The sequence below is a fragment of the Dermochelys coriacea genome, chromosome 1 (assembly GCF_009764565.3).
Source record: "Dermochelys coriacea isolate rDerCor1 chromosome 1, rDerCor1.pri.v4, whole genome shotgun sequence".
Lineage (NCBI taxonomy): Eukaryota > Metazoa > Chordata > Testudines > Dermochelyidae > Dermochelys > Dermochelys coriacea.
Window position 1 is genome coordinate 14335718 of NC_050068.2, and position 17545 is coordinate 14353262.

The 17545-nt window shown below is 49.8% G+C and overlaps 1 protein-coding gene across 3 annotated transcripts in view; it reads left to right on the forward strand.

Moving 5' to 3' along the window:
• Positions 1-3713: 3713 nt before the first annotated feature.
• Positions 3714-17545, forward strand: part of CAPN5 (calpain 5) — a 132225-nt gene continuing 118393 nt past the window's right edge. Inside the window, exons 1-2 of one of the 3 annotated variants that reach the window (XM_043504065.1) lie at positions 15555-15623; positions 16510-16524. The gene's annotated coding sequence lies outside the window, so the exon portion shown is untranslated. Of the gene's footprint in view, positions 3819-15539; positions 15624-16509; positions 16525-17545 lie in introns of those variants that run through there. The other 2 variants (XM_038387472.2, XM_043504064.1) reach the window with 2 other exon arrangements.

Below are 17545 nucleotides of genomic sequence, written 5' to 3' on the forward strand. Positions count from 1 at the left end.
GTCTTTAAATCAAGATTGGATGTCTTTCTGTAAGAAGAAAAGGAGTACTTGTGGCACCTTAGAGACTAACAAATTTATTAGAGCATAAGCTTTCGTGAGCTACAGCTCACTTCATCGGTTTCTGTAAGAGAGTCTGTTGTTCAGCCAAAAGGTCATGGGTTCGTTGCAGAAAGCACTAGGCGGAGATCCATTACTTGCATTACGCAGGAGGTCAGACTGATGATCATAACGGTCTCATCTATGAATCTTTGTCTGCGCTGGTTGGGGGACAGAAATTTCATTGCTCATCCAAGAGGTGCGTCTAACAAGATGCTTTCCTTGCTGCAGTTTTCCGGCCTTTGCATGTAATGCTTTTGCTCTTTTGGTCTGGTGGCTTCGGTGGAGAAAACAATTAATCCATTATCTTTGCCATGAGTGATGCAACATCACCTGGAATGACCTTGCCTAGCACTTAGTTTTCTTAAACACCTATTCTTGACAGCAAAAAATTCAGAATCAGGCATGTGATAAGCTCTAGAGGGGGAGTCGATTAAATTATCAGCAATAAAAACATAAATCCCTCTGCCTCAGTATATCTATCATTCCCATCACCAGAGCATCTGAGTGCCTGCTTAAATAAATCAAGTGACTAGGGAACTGGGCTTCTACCTTTATAGACAGAATAAAATAAATTCAGTACTTCCCCTGTTTTATAGCCTCCATCACCATAATTTTGGAGCACCTCACCATCTTCAATGGATTTATCCTCACAACACCTTGGGAAGGTAGGGCAGTGCTATTATCCCCATTGTATGGGGAACTAAGGCACAAAGGCTAAGTGACTTGCCCAAGGTCACACAGGAAGTTTACAACAGAGCAGGGAACTGAACCCAGATTTCCCAGGTCCCAGCCTAGTGCCCTAACCACTGGACCATCCCACCTCTTATTGATGTTCTATGGGGTTCTATTGAGGCAAAAAGCTCAATAGAGCTGTAGCTCCCTGGACTCTCCTTCTTCCCTTTTTTGGTAGATGGGCACTATATTTGCCTTTTTCCAATTGTCCGGGACCTCCCCCGATTGCCATGAGTTTTCAAAGATAAAGGCCAATGGATCTACAATCACATCAGCCAACTCCATCTGTACTCTCAGATGCATTAGATCTGGTCCCATGGACTGGTGCATGTCCAGTTTTTCTAAATAGTCCTTAATCTGGTCTTTCACCACTAAGGGCTGCTGCTCTATTCCCCATGCTGTGTTGCCTAGTGCAGCAGTCTGGGAACTGACTTTGTCTGTGAAGACCCAGGCAAAAAAAATCATTGAGTACTTGAGCTTTTTCCACATCATCTGTCACTATGTTGCCTCCCCCATTCAGTAAGGGTCCCACGCTTTCCCTGACCTTCTTCTTGTTGCTAACATACCTGTAGAAACCCTTGTTGTTACCCTTCACATCCCTTGCTAGCTGTAACTCCAGTTGTGCTTTGGCTTTCCTGATTACACCCCTGCATGCTCGAGCAATATTTTTATACTCCTCCCTAGTCATATTTCCAAGTTTCCACTTCTTGTAAGTTTCCTTTTTATGTTTAAGATCACTGAAGATTTTTCTGTTAAGCCACGCTGGTCGCCTGCCATATTTGCTCTTCTTTCTGCACATTGGGATGGTTTGTTCCTGCACCCTCAATAAGAGCAACACAATTAACTCCTGTATCTTACATGCACCCCACTCCTGTTAATACACCCCAGTATATTAGCTTTTTTTGCAACTCAGTTCAATTTGTGATCCACTGTAGCCCCCGCCCCCAATCCTTCTCAGCCGTGCTTCCACCTCGTCAGGTATTTCCCATTTTGCAGGGTGGTTAAAAATCAATGATTTTTTTAAAAAAAATCAGATTTTTTTAAATTAGATTTTTTTTTATAAAAGTTTTTTCCTCAAAAAGCATATCTTAAGATAGATACTTTATAGCTCAAAGATATCTCATCATGGAATAGAGATTATAAATTCTAATTCTATAGTATGAGACAATATAGTCCTGGAATGTTTAAGAAGAGTTTTGTACATGAGTTCCAACAGTTAATGGATTAGGGACCCAATTTGATGGGGTTCCAGAGGCTTCTGTATAGATTATTTAAATTAATCTTTCTATCTTCCCAATGGGACTCAGTGATCAGTCTAGATGATACCATCAGAGATGCTTCGTTTTGCAGTTCTCAAACTGTGGACTTGTGGCTCCAGAGATAACATGCTTGTTAATGGCAAAAATGTTTTTAAATAATAGAGCGAGATGAGAAATAACAGCCCTCACCCCTGTTGTCGCTCTGCAAATTTGTGTACACAGAGTCAAGCCCCTGCCTCTCTCTAAAAGTGCCAAGTTTCAAAAAGTCCAATGAATAGAAGAGGGGTGGGGGCGGCATCGATCTGGACCAGGAGGAGAAGTCTGGAGATACATGTGAGACGAGAGGGACAGGCAGTGGAAACAAAAGTGAAACGGTTGGAGCAGCGTATTCCGGAAGGCACTTTCCTGTAGAAATCGACGATTAGATCGGGTCTTCCGGACCAGTGATTTAAATTAAATCCACGCTGCCATTTTGTGATTGTGCTTCTCATTTTACTCCTTCTAAGTGCAGCACTTTTCACTTGCCTTTACTGAATTTCACCGTTCAGACCCATTGTCCTAAGTCTCTAAGGTGCCACAAGTACTCCTTGTCTTTCAGCTGCTCAAGGACACTTTGATTTGCAGGTTTCAGAGTAGCAGCCGTGTTAGTCTGTATTCGCAAAAAGAAAAGGAGGACTTGTGGCACCTTAGAGACTAACAAAGTTATTAGAGCATAAGCTTTCGTGAGCTACAGCTCACTTCATCGGATGCATTTGAGCTCACGAAAGCTTATGCTCTAATAAATTTGTTAGTCTCTAAGGTGCCACAAGTCCTCCTTTTCCTTTTTGATTTGCAGCCCTCTCCGCCGACAGGCCCGCAGCTCCGTCCCGTGCCTACTTTAGAAGTGTCCAAGTCGCTAAGGAACACAGTGAACAGTCCCGCCCCAGGACAGACCCCCCCACACACGTGGGAGCCCGCCACATCCTCCCAGTTTGGCAGCAAAACCCACTGATCGCTGCTCCTTGAGTCCGGTCCCGCAGCCTGCTGTGGAGCCTGCCCCTGGATCTCATTTCCCTAGCTTATGCGCTAATAAATGTGTTAGTGTCTAAGGTGCCACAAGTCCTCCTTTTCTTTGTGCGAATACAGACTCACACGGCTGCTACCCTGAAACATTTCCCTAGGGTGCCTGCGAGCATCGCACGGGGGACGGTGCCCGCAGCCTGGCTGAAATCAAGAGCCAGCTCTGCTCCCCCGCTTCAAAGCCCCAGACGGGGGACCTTAAATCCCAGCTCGGAACAGCTGTAAAGGGGCGGGGGGGGGTCCCAGTCCCAGCGCCCCTCCCCTTGCCCCCGATCCTCCCTGGAGAGATTGCAGAGTAGCAGCCGTGTGAGTCTGTATTCGCAAAAAGAAAAGCAGGACTTGTGGCACCTTAGAGACTAACACATTTATTAGAGCATAAGCTTTCGGGAGCTACAGCTCACTGCACCGGATGCATCACGAAAGCTTGTGCTCTAATAAATGTGTTAGTCTCTAAGGTGCCACAAGTCCTGCTTTTCTCCCTGGAGAGAGACACACACACACCCAGGCTCCCGGGGCATGAGCCGCAGCCAGCGCAGGCGCAAGCTGCTCGCCCCCCCCCCCCCCCCGGCAGCCCCTCCCCGTGGAGGCCGGGCGCTGCCGCTGCCTGGAGCGGGCGCAACATCTGGCCGCCGCTGAACGAGCCGCTCTCGGGACGGGACCAGCCGGCGGGTGAGGGGCGCGGCGGGGGGGCGGGCCGAGCTCTGCTCTCGCAGGCTGCAGGGGCCGCCCGCTCTGGGCCCCGGCCCCGGGCGCCCGGCTCGCAAAAGGCGCCGCAGCGGGGAGGCGGCGAGGAGGTTGAAGGGGCCGTTTGCCATTTGCATGGAGTGTCCCCCCCCCCCTTGCAGCCTCAACAGCCTCCTCCAGGGGGCGGGGGTGCCTGGTCGCCGCGGGCGGGGGGGGGGGTTGGCTGGAAGTGGTGGGGGGGGGGGATGTTTTCCCACCAAAGAGCCCGCGTTCAAGGGCAACGACGAGAGAAATGCGGAGTCTGGTGCCTGCCTGGCTCCAAGTGGGGAGGGGAGCAACCCGCCCCCCCGCCCCGTGTCGGTTCTTCGGCGGCTGGGTGTCCCTGTGGCCCCAAGCTTGGTGCCCGCCTGTCACCCCGCAGGAGCCGCTGAAGCGTTTTGCCTCCTCTCTGGGCTCCGGGTGCTGGGTTCGGATCTTCACTTGGAGTCCCCTGTCCAAGTGCAGGGCGTTTCACCTTCGCCTCGGGCCACGAGACCCTGGGCACACGCAGAGCAAGAGATCGTGGAGGAAGTGGCCTTGCTGGTGCTTGCCCCGGGGGATGGCACGGGCACGCCTCGCTGCAGCCTGCGGGAGCCTTTCCCGGATTGAAACGCTGTATCCGCTACCTACAGGAGGCCACCGCCGTCGCCGTGCCAGCCACGCCTCGCTTGAGTGCAGAGCGTAAGGAGATGATGCTCGGGGTAAAATGGTGAGGGGGAGCTGTTCTGGGTGACAGGGCGAGCGGTCCCAGAGCTGAGGGCCCTCGGCTGATGAGAATCCCCTGCCGCCCGAGGTCCCCAATTCAGGAACACTGCGTAGCTAATTAAGCGCCTAACTTTAAACATGAGTATGCCCACTCAAGTCAACAGTGCTCATGTGCTTCCAGTTAAGCATCTGCTTAAGGACATTGCTGACTCGGAGCCTTTGCCTCCTGGGACCGTCTACACAGCAGAAACATCCCTAAAGGCAGGGAGTCTGAGAGTCCGCCAGGGGGCTACAAATAGCAGTGCAGACATCTGGACTCGGGCTGGAGCCAAGGCTCCGAGACCCTCCCAATCGTTGGGTTTCCAGGCTGGGGCTGAAGCCCGAGCCTGGGCTCTGATATGGACAGCAGCAGCTAGCAACAGGGGAACATTTTTGGCAAAAAAAGCCTAATGTAGATACCCATCCAGAGACCCCCATGCACTGTCCTGTGTTAGGGCAACAATGGGTCCCACTGCTGCTGCCTGCTCTGACCAGGGGTCTGATTCACGGAGGTGCTGAGCACCCCCACCTCCAGCTGAAGTCAGTGGGAGCTGCAGCCTGCAGTGCGGACACCTCTGAAAGTCGGGCCCCTGGTAGTTAAAATGCCTGCAACTGCCTGGAGCCTGCACCAACCCTGCTACTGCTGGTGAGCTGAGCCAGAGGGAAACTTTTGGTAAAGAAGCCTCCGATAGATTTCCCCTTAGACATCTAGGAGCCAAGTACACTGCTCGCTCTGTAGGGATCACAAGCGCAAATGCACACAGCTAATTTACGTCCTGGAGGGTGTGGCTTACATGCTTGGCACTTGGATTTATCACCAAGAACAGAACTGCCTATTCGCTCCTCAGTGTTCTGAGCTTTGTGGTGAAGGAAAGTAAGCGGTTTGTTTGGGGATGGGGTGGGGGTGAATAATCAGACATGAAACAGAGGTAAAAGCAGGGCAGTGAACAGGAAACTTCCTGTTAAATTCTCTGGCTGCTTTTTCTTGCTGCATCTGTCTGGCTGGAGTAGGGAGGAGGACAGGGAAAGTGCTCGTGGACCACTCTGAAAAGAGATATGTGTCCAGAAAGGGGCAGAGGCGTGTTTGTGTGTCGCCACGCGTCTGAGCTGGTGTTTTATCAGGCAGGTGGAGTGTTCCAGCTGCCCGATTTTATTGCTACACAGTTGTGTAACCAATAGAGATTTCAGAGAGCCATGCTGTATGTGCTGGTGCTTGTTAGCATAGCAATCTTCCATGTGGCTGACTTTATGCTTGAGTCAGCACAAGGCAATCCTCTCTCTAGGTAACAGATTACTCTGGCTGAAATCACGTGCACAAGTAACATCACCTGCTGCGAGTGTCTACAGCCAGATCATCCCAGGATTGGACCCTTGGTGGTAGTCATGATGGAAGGTCAAAGACAAAAGAGCTGGCACAGAGCTAAGAACCAGGGACCCTGGCCAGATGTGTGTCTGTCCAGCTGTGTGGCAGATCCACAGAGAAAGGCCACTGGCTGCTGTTCACGGCTAATGAAGTTAGTCTTTTTGCGTAAGTTGTAGAATCTGTGCTTTGAAGCTAAAGATCGAGGGTTTGATCCCTGTTGACGGTCCCTCCAGGGAGGTGATTACACTCTGCACCTTACAGGACTGTTCCTTGGAAGAGGAGCAGTGGGTGTACTTTGTAGCACTCAGCTGAGCTGCAGGAGAATCTCCATTAGCTGTTAGCAATACAGGGTCTATGACCCAACATTGAATAGTTATAAATATATGCTGTAGAGGGCAGCAGTGTGCGCACATGTGCCTGGTTGCATGCACACACACAACAGTGTATTACATGTTTTCTCTTTAGCTATGCACATATTACATGCATGCTTCTTATTTGCTTGACTCGTAGGGTAATAGTTATTTCTACATGCAATGGATGTTTTTTGAAACATGCGCTGTTTGTCCAGACTCCTTATCTCTGGCAGGAGAGAGTGGAGGAGTAGAGAACTTCCTAGCTGAAGAGCACAGCAGAGGTGAAACTGAAAGCACAGGGCTGGGTTATTCTTGAGGTAGCTCTCGTTTCTCTGGATGGTGATGTAACAGGCCATTATGGTGACTTGTGTGAGGAAAAAGAAAAGGAGTACTCATGGCACCTTAGAGACTAACAAATTTATTTGAGCATAAGCTTTCGTGAGCTACAGCTCACTTCATCGGATGCATTCAGTAGAAAATACAGTGGGGAGATATATATACATAGAGAACATGAAACAATGGGTGTTACCATACACACTGTAACCAGAGTGATCACTTAAGGTGAGCTATTACCAGCAGAAGAGCAGTGGGAGGTGGGGGGGACCTTTTGTAGTGATAATCAAGGTGGGCCATTTCCAGCAGTTGACAAGAACGTCTGAGGAACAGTGTGTGTGTGTGTGGGGGGGGAATAACATGGGGAAATAGTTTTACTTTGTGTAATGACCCATCCACTCCCAGTCTCTATTCAAGCCTAAGTTAATTGTATCCAGTTTGCAAATTAATTCCAATTCAGCAGTCTCTCATTAGAGTCTGTTTCTGAAGTTTTTTTGTTGAAGAATTGCAACTTTTAGGTCTGTAATTGAGTGACCAGAGAGATTGAAGTGTTCTCCAACTGGTTTTTGAATGTTATAATTCTTGACGTCTGATTTGTGTCCATTTATTCTTTTACGTAGAGACTGTTTGACCAATGTACATGGCAGAGGGGCATTGCTGGCATATGATGGCATATATCACATTGGTAGATGTGCAGGTGAACGTAACAGAGCGAGCCAGAAGAGTACCCAGAAGTCGCCTACTAAAGGACAGGCCCAACAAAGAAAATAACAGAACACCACTAGCCATCACCTTCAGCCCCCAGCTAAAACCTCTCCAACACATCATCAAGGATCTACAACCTATCTTGAAGGACGACCCATCACTCTCACAGATCTTGGGAGACAGGCCAGTCCTTGCTTACAGACAGCCCCCCAATCTGAAGCAAATACTCACCAGCAACCACACAACAGAACCACTAACCCAGGAACCTCTCCTTCCAACAAAGCCCGTTGCCAACTGTGTCCACATATCTATTCAGGGGACACCATCATAGGGCCTAATCAGCCACACTATCAGAGGCTCGTTCACCTGCACATCTACCAATGTGATATATGCCATCATGTGCCAGCAATGCCCCTCTGCCATGTACATTGGTCAAACTGAACAGTGTCTACGTAAAAGAATAAATGGACACAAATCAGACGTCAAGAATTATAACATTCCAAAACCAGTTGGAGAACACTTCAATCTCTCTGGTCACTCAATTACAGACCTAAAAGTTGCAATTCTTCAACAAAAAAGCTTCAAAAACAGACTCCAATGAGAGACTGCTGAATTGGAATTAATTTGCAAACTGGATACAATTAACTTAGGCTTGAATAGAGACAGGGAGTGGATGGGTCGTTACACAAAGTAAAATTATTTCCCCATGTTTATTTCTGCCATGCCCTCGCTACTGTTCCTCAGACATTCTTGTCAACTGCTGGAAATGGCCTACCTTGATTATCACTACGAAAGGACCCCCCCCCCCCACTGCTCTCCTGCTGGTAATAGCTCACCTTAAGTGATCACTCTGGTTACAGTGTGTATGGTAACACCCACTGTTTCACGTTCTCTATGTATATAAATCTCCCCACTGTATTTTCCACTGAATGCATCTGATGAAGTGAGCTGTAGCTCACGAAAGCTTATGCTCAAATAAATTTGTTAGTCTCTAAGGTGCCACAAGTCCTCCTTTTCTTTTTGCGAATACAGACTCACACGGCTGCTACTCTGAAACTTGTGTGAGGAAGTGAAACTTCCCACAGACGGATCAGCGGGCTGTTAGGCTGCTGCTGTTATTGTTTACATTTGTATTGCAGTATCACTTAGGAGCCCTAGTCCTGGGCCAGGACTGCATTGTGCTAATAATGGCCTCCCCACCCCATTGACTTTCCCTTGCATTTCTTCTGAGGTCCCTTTGCTAGATAAACCACTACCCTGCTGCTGTCCTTTTCCCCCAAATTATTTAGTCTGTGCCTGGCTTTTACAGTAGCAAGCTCAGTCAGAGGCGCTATTATACCAGAATTGAATATGGAGTCCCTGAACTGCCCATCCATCTCAGGTTCTTCTATGGCTCCCATTACTGCAGTATCTGAGTGCCTCACAATCTTTTAATGCATTCATCCTCCCAACACCCCTGTGAGGTTATGGAAGTGCTGTTATCCCCATTTTACAGAGTGGGAACTGCGGCAAAGGTAGGCTCGGTGACATGCCCAAGCTCACACAGGAAGTTTGTAGCAGAGCAGGCAATCAACCCTGATCTCCCATGTTTCCACTGCTGGTCCTGTGGGCCTGCCTGTGCATGCATGAAACGATTTAGGAGGGAGACCCTTTACATCTGTGAAGGCAGCAAAATTCACACTTTCGGAGCATAAAGGTCGGCTTGGCCTATGAAGGGAAGGGCACCGTGGAAAGCTTTCTGCTCAAGGCATATTACATTTCTGATTTTGCATTGTACAAATGTTATTTCACTTCTGGCACCCTGGTGATGTCCAGCCACCTCACCTACCTAAGGGGATGGCTTTGAATTTACCTCTTTGTAAAACAATAGAAACATCTAGGAAATCAAAACCTCCTTACGTTAAGAGCCTGATAGATTCCTAGGCTTTAGGTCAGGCCCTATGAGAATGTTCAGATTGTCTTTCCCTGACTTTTGAGTGCAACCATAGCTCTGGCCACTGGTGCATGTTAGTTACCATACAATCTCTAGTTACAAAAAGAAAAGGAGGACTTGTGGCACCTTAGAGACTAAAAATTTATTTGAGCATAAGCTTTCGTGAGCCACAGCTCACTTCATTGGATACATTCAGTGAAGTAACCTGTAGCTCATGAAAGCTTATGCTCAAATAAATTTGTTAAGTCTCCTAAGGTGCCACAAGTACTCCCTTTTTCTTTTTGCGGATACAGACTAACACAGCTGCTACTCTGAAACCTGTCTCTAGTTACATGCTCACAGCTGGTTATTTCCAGGAGTCCCCAACTCCTTCCCTGAGCACTGTCTACCCCAGGTTCTTTTCTGCAGAACTGCCGCTTAGCCAGTCGGTCCCCAGCCTATAGCAGTGAATGGGATTCTTCCATCCTAAGTGCAGGACTCTGCACTTGTCCTTGTTGAACCCCATCAGATTTCTTTTAGCCCAATCCTCTAATTTGTCTGGGTCACTCTGGACCCTATCCCTACCCTCCAGCATATTTACCTCCCCGCCCCCAGCTTAGTGTCATCCACAAACTTTCTGAGGGTGCAATCCCCAGGGTCAGCTCCCCTAACTCTAGCAGGGGGATAGCCGGCAGCCTCTTCCCTTCCCCCCTCAACTCTTTGGTGCTGTCAGCCCCTCCTCACATCTTAGGACTATCTCAAGCAGAAGTCTCCTCTAACTGCATCCTATAGGATATGACCCTGGGGGTGAGGTCCTGAGCATTCTTATCTTGTGCTCTGGGGTCACAAAGCTAGTTTGGCAGGCTCTCTCCCCAGCACCCCAAAGCCTTGTGAGAAGATCTAGGAACATGGGAGACCGCAGGCCTGCTCTACAACACAGGGATAAAAGTCCTCCACCCTCGCCGGGTCCCAGAGCTCAGGCTGCAGCCCAAGCATCTACACGGTGATTTTTTTCAGCCCTAGTTGACCCAGGCCAGCCGCAGGTTTTATCCCTATGTAGACCTCGCTTTAGGGGCCTGGACAGTGCTTGGATGCAGCAGTGAGAGCTGCTCCCACTACCCTGACTCAAGCACTTCCAGTTGATTAGAGAGAATGGGCCAAGCTTGCACCGGGAGAATGGGGGCAGCTCTATTGAGGTCTTTGGAGCTCCCTTGATTTGCACCAGCTGAGATTCTGTGTGTGTGTCCCATCCCTCCCATTCCCCACTTCAGCAAAGTTAGCCCTTTCCTGCCCTTAGTTTTCTGATTCACCTCATTGCTATGTATGTAGCTGGGGCCACTTTAATACTGACCTTGTGCGAAATCTAAAGCAAACCTCTGTTGGAGTAGAGTCATTGTGTTTAAACAATAGGGCTGATTCTCCAGCCTTGGGATATGGGTAGCTCCCCTTGATTACAATGGAAACAGGAATTACTACCTTCATGCTTCTGACCTAACTCTTCTCCACTCCTTTTCTTTCAGCAGGGGTTTTTCTCCACCTGCCCCAAAAAGCAAGATTTTCTTTATTGGGAAGAGAGTAGGGGTTTTGGCTACACTGCGAAGTTGTCGACAAAACTTTTGTCTTTCATGAGTACTTAAACCCCCCTACCCCCCACCCCCCGCGAAAGAAAAAAGTTTTGCCAACACAAGTGGCAGTGTGAATGCGGCTTTGTTGGCATGAGTGCTCTTGTGGGGCTGGAAGTATTTGGTCGGCACAACGATAGAGTACCGACAAAGAGCGTTTACATGCTGACTTTTAGCAACAAGGCTGTGTCAACACAGCCTTGTTGCTAAAAGCTGCGTGGTGTAGACAAGCCCTAAGAGATCCTTTTTTCTGATTCTTTCCCTTTAGATGTAGCCTGTTAATCTCCCAGGCTTCCCCCTCGCGATGTGGATTGACACTTGACTTCTAATTTTTATTGAACTGCTGCTACAAATCACTGTACCTGTCTTGGAATTACTGTGGGGTGGGGAGCCTGCATCCTTAGTGCTAGAGTAGATACCTTTGCAAGGCCTTGACCCAGGGGTCTAGCTGGATGATGATCTGGGAATGGGACCTGTTTGTTGGACCTGATCCAACTCCAGTTATCTTTAGTGGAAGTTGGGCTGGGCCCTTGGTCTACTCTGCAGCAAATGTGCTATGTATATTTATGGTGCATTATAGGTGGTTTATGATAATAATACTCTGACTTTTTCCCCCTAGAAAGCATCATGCAATGTAATGTCTTTTTCTATCCCCTGACACGCCCAGAGGTGGTGAATTTTTATTACTTGTGCCATTTATTATCCCACCATATAATTTTAGCCTGCTCCTTTTAATCATTCCAGGCAGTGTAACTCTAAACCTATTTCTTCACCAAGTGTCCTCATGCTCTGGTACTGTGTCTTGAGTACCCAGGCCAGGAGGGGGCATTCAGGTAATTTGGGAAAGTCCTTCCCTCTCCTTAGTAGTGTCAAGGGAGGAGATCCATGCATTTGTGACCTCCTGCTGAGGAACAGAGAGGGGTTTTTCCTGTTGTTAGTTGGGAGGACCATATCAATTGTAATTCTAGATTCCCAGAAGAAAGATTATCTTCAAATGGAGTTAGGTTGAGTGTGTGTATCAATAACTTAAGGGGAACAAACATTACAAGGATATTATCCCCAAACTAAGCATTATAAACGCAGGAAATATAGAGTTAAAGTTGCACTTAAAAGCAATCCAACAATCCTCAAAAAAAGAATTCATAGTAAGGACCCAAAAAACCTTAACTCTTCCCTGTTGGAGGCAGTGTGGCATAGTGGATGGAGCACCGGACTGGGACTCAGGAGAGAGCTGGGTGCTCAAATAAATTTTAGTCTCTAAGGTGCCACAAGTACTCCTTTTCTTTTTGCGAATACAGACTAACACGGCTGCTACTCTGAAATCTGATTCCCAGCTCTGTAAATGACTTGCAGGGTCATATTAGGTGAGTCACTTCACTGCCTGGTGCCTCAGTTTTCCCATCTGTACAAAAGGGATAATGATGCTGACTACCTTTGTTGCTCTGGGAGATCACTGGATGGAAAGTGCTACATAAGAACTAAGTAGTATAATAATGATGTAATGCAATGACTATCCAATTGTGATTAAGGCACCTTAGTGTGTGGCTTTGTGTGAGCTGCTGAGGCAGGTGTGTGCTCCATGTGGGGGTGATGAACGCCCCTGAGTGAGCCTGAAGTGAAAACACGATGGAGACAAGGCATCTTAGTTCTCCTGTGGGGTAACTAGGCAAGGTCAGCCTCTGACAGAGGTATAGGGCTGACCCTGCCTCGTTACCCTGCATTAAGCTAAAACACCTTGTCTTCATGTGTTTTCACCTGGAGATGGCTCACATGTGTTAGCTACCCCCAGGTAAAGCACACACCTTTCTGAGCAGTGAAGACAAGGCCTGTGTGGTGCCAGATTCAACTGTTTCTAAGGGTCTGGTCTGAGGGCTGGATACAGGACACAACTGGCTCTGTTTTACCCATATTATTTGGCCTTCCTTTCCACAGCTGCTTGAAAGTTTCTGATCTGTTCTATCCCCTCCCTCATTCTCACTGTAGGGCAGAGAGAATCCCTTAAAATTATATATTCAGCCCCTCCAGGCCTTCAACAGCAGCTTCTTGCCCCAAGAAAAACCCTCTGGCAGCTAAGGCCTTGCTAAGGAAGGCATGTTCCGGAAAGCCCAGCACAGTCAGACTGTGCAGAGCTGGTTTTACCAGTTTCCTATGGCCGTGTGAACAGTGCTCCAGGGGGTACCGGCTGGCTTACAAAGCAGCCAGTAAGCAATTAAGGGCTTTATCCTGCAGTTCTTACACAAGTATAACTCTCATCAAAGTGAGTGGGAGGCTTGCTCAGGTGAAGGCTGCAAGATCAAGGCCTTATGCAAGGTGCTGAGGTGCCATGCACCTGTTGCTGGGGTCTAGCATCAGCCCATGCAGCTATGAAGTCACCCAGCTGATCATTTCCTAGGCCAGAGGTGGGCAAACTATGGCCCGTGGGCCACATCTGGCCCGTGGGACCGTCCTGCCCGGCCCCTGAGCTCCTGGCCGGGGAGGCTAGTCCCTGGCCCCTCCCCTACTGTTCCCCCTTCCCTGCAGCCACACCACCACGTGGGCAGGGCTCTGGGCTGTGTGCCCATGCAGGACAATGCGTCCGGCTCCGGCTGGGTGGCGTGGCTCCAGACATGCTGTTCTGAGTGGCATGGTAAGGGGGCCGGGGCCAGGGAGTTGGATATGGGGCAGGAGGTCCCGGGGGACAATCAGGGGACAGGGAGCAGGGGGTGGTTGGATGGGGCAGAGGTTTGGAGGGGCAGGGGATGGGGAACGGGGGGGTTGGATAGTGGATGGGGTCCCGGGGGGGTCCTGGGAGAGGACGGTCAGGGGACAAGGAGCAGGGGGGGTTGGATGGGGGGGGAGTTCTGAGGGGGGCAGTCGGGGCAAGAAGTGGGAGGGGTTGGATAGGGGGTGGGGGCCAGGCTGTTTGGGGAGGCACAGCCTGCCCTACCTGGCCCTCCATAGAGTTTTGCACCCCGATGTGGTCCTTAAGCCAAAAAGTTTGCCCACCCCTGTCCTAGGCTCTTCTTGGCGATGTCTCACAGCAGGGTGCTGTGACATTTATATTGGGGTGGGGTGGGGTGAGGCGAGGCAGGGGAGCCAACAGAATTAGTGATCATGAGAGAGGCTGATGTAATCAAAAGCAAACTTCTCCAGGGCCTGGGGAAGTGAAATTCTCCAACTTGTCATGGGTAAGTCTCAGGGGATCCTTGTGACATGCTTGTCTTCTGTAGGGATGCTGCAGGCATGTGGGGTGCTTAGAGACACTCTCTGTCCTTTCTAGGCCCAGGTGGGACCCCCACTGAGAGAAGGTAAATTCCTGTCAGCATCCACTGAGGGTACCTTGGTTCCTTTGTTTAAAAGAGCCGTAGCTGGGGTTCTCCACGCCCCGGACAAGGGGAAGGTAACATAGCCTCACACAGCCGGTTAGGACTGTCAGCAGGGCTTCTTGTGTTTATTTGTGTCACGGTAGCAGCAGGGGGGGCCCTCAGAGATCAGGGCCCCATTGTGCTAGGTGCATAAGTGCACTTAGTAAGAGACAGACCCTGGGGAGGTCACAGTGCAAACAGACACAGGAAGTATTATCTCCTTTCTACAGGTGGGGAACAGAGGGTACTGTCTACACTGTGATAAAGGAGCCCCGGTATGGCCCCTGGTTGGCCCAAATCAGCTGATTTGGGCTCGTGGGGCTTGGGTTGGGAGGCTGTAAAATTTCAATGTAGACGTTTGGGCTTTGGGACCCTGCAAAGGGGGAGCCTGAATGTCTACACTGCAATTTTATAGCCCTGGAGCCCCCACCCGCCCGCCAGCCTGAGTCAGATGGCCAGGGCCAGCTACAGGTCTTCTATTACAGTGCCGTCATGCCCTGAGGGTCTGAGGGCTTGTCTATACGAACTTTTGTTTGTGGCAAGCTGGGGTGTCAGTCTACCACGCACTAATGTGCCATACACTACGTGTCCATGTGGGTCCTGCTGCCGTGCACTAAAAGCTCCCTCGCGCACTTTGATCTACTCTGCTTGGAAACAGGAGTGGACCAAACTGCACTAGGGAACTTGTAGTTTGCAGCAGAAGGGTCTACACAGACACCCAGGGCAATGCAGTTACACCTCAGCTTGCTGCGAGCTAAGAGATTGTACAGACAAGCCCCAAGACTGTGGGTACGTCTACTGCATTGTACACCCAGGTCTGTGGACTTGTACTTGTATACTTTGAGTTCCCAAATCCAAGCTTGAGTGTCCACACTGCCCTGTAAATCAGGGTTTACAATTTCTGGACCAGGGTCTCCCAGCTGTACGAATACGTCCATAGTTGACTATGCAGATCTTCTGACTCAGCTTTGTGGCTTGAGCTGTGTCCACGCTGCAAAATGACCGGGTTTGGACCCGAATCACAGTGGGACTTGAGCACTGATCCACGCCCCTAGCAGAGCGGACACAGGACCTGAATGCTCGCTGGCCCACGTTAGGCTCATTCATGTGTGGATGGAAAGGGGGCTTGGGCTCAAACCTGAGTTAGAGCCTGGGCTTAGTGTGGACATTACCTAAGTGACTTGCCCAAGGTCACACAGGGAATCTGTGGCAGAGCCAGGAATTTAACCCAGGTCTCCTGGACCTGGTCCAGTGCCTGCACTACAAGACCCCCTTCTTCTCTGTCTCTCTTACTCCTGACCCCTAGGAACTATTGCTCAGATGTTAGCCTGACCCAAAACCCTTGATCCAAACGAACTCCCAAGCTTTATGACAGGTAGATCCCAAGTTTGTAGCTCAGATCTGTCTCTGCTTTTGTTATTTGTAGGTTGCTGTGGGTCTTTATGGATTCTGTAAAATGTCCTGCTGACTCCACTAGGAGTGGGAAGAGGTGCTGGCTGTGTTGAATTGCTGTAGGTTAGCAGAAGTCTTTGAAATATGATGAGTTAAGCCCTCTTCACCCTGGCCCATGCAGACAGCTGCTTCTTATCCACACAGGGATAAGACTTCTGTGGAGTCCTGAGAAATCTTTTTAACACCGCCTATAAAGTTTATTCACAATGGCAGGAGATGGGACACTAGATGGTGGGAGGGGGAGGGCTCTGAGTTACTACAGAGAATTCTTTCCCAGGTGTCTGGTTGCTGGGTCTTGCTCACATGCTCAGGGTCTAACTGGTCTCCATATTTGAGGTCCAAAAGGAATTTTCCCCCAGGCAGATTGGCAGAGACCCTGGGGGGTTTTCATCTTCCTCTGCAACATGGGGCATGGGTCACTTGCAGGTTTAAACTAGCGCAAATGGTGGATTCTCTCTAACTCGATGTTTTAAAATCATGATCTGAGGATTTCAGTAACTCAGCCAGAGATTAGGGGTCTATCACAGGAATGGGTGGGTGAGGTTCTGGGGCCTGCAATGTGCAGGAGGTCAGACTCACTAGATTATCATAATGGTCAGTTCTGGCCTTAAAGTCTGTGAGAAGCAGCCTGTCGCCTGAGTAACTGTTTGAGGCCTGATTCCCTCTCTAGTTACACATGGGAGCAAGGTGCCGTGTGGCTGTCAGGGAGGTGGCTAGTGCACAAGGCCTGCAGGGGGTTGCTGCTATGTGGTTAAAGTCTCTGTACATGGAGTTACCTGAGTGAACAGAGGAGGGTTTATAAAGGGGCAGTGACACCAGAACAGGTAGGTGACTTTTGCTCCACTAAAGTTGCCCCAGAGTTGCTGTAAAGTGAACGTCCGTCATCGGAAGGGACGGTGAAAGGGAAGAACTGGCCAGTACCCTGCCATGATGTACAGCTCGGGGTGGGTGTGCTTAGCAGCTAGAAAAGCCAAGGCGTGCTGCTCTGGGCCACCACGTTGAGGGGAAATGCTAAGGAGAAGCCTCAACAAACCCGTGCAGGAAAATGCCCTGCCACACTGCAGCCTGGGCAGGGGTACGGCGTCCTGCCATGCCCACAAATCCTAGGCGAGGGCACGTGGCCACGCCCACATGAGCTGTGCGTAGGTAAGGGGAATGACTCCTATAGAGCTATGTAAAATGTGCCACGTGGGGGCAGGGACCTGGGCGGCCCATTCCCAAAGCAATGTGTCACTGTGTGCGGTGCGGCCCTTTGCCATAGATGCCCCCCAGCCACAAACAAGGCTATGCCCCCGTTGCGTCTCATAGACAGAGCCTGGTGCGCCTCCCGTGGCATGTCACTGTGCATGTGGCCTTAACGTGATAGGTTCTGATCCTCAGACACTCTCCTCAGCCCGCTACGTTCTCCCTCCATCCTGGCGGGGTGGCCAAAGGATAAATGCATGGATCCGTAGTGTGAATTCAGGCCCTGCTGGTCCAGCATGGTATGAGCTGTGGAGTGCAGAAAGGGCAGGAAGAACTCTTCAGCCTGGAAACAGCTGTAACATGGGCTGGGGCAATGTACATTGCAGGCCTTCAGTGAGAGTCTACTATGTACTATGTACATAGTAGACTCTCACTGGGGCCTGGCTTGGGAAAGTTTTTACACTAGAGTTGTTGGGTGAGCCAGAATGTCCCCAAATGCTCAGGGACGGTCTCACCTGGATCTGGACTTTGTGACAGGCCTACAAGGGTTGAGCTAAAACACTAGATGCAGAGATCCTGGAACTCTGGGAACGTCCTGAACCAGAGGACACCTCCCTAGGTCTATAGTGCTGCATAATTTAACCAATGGGAAAAAAATTC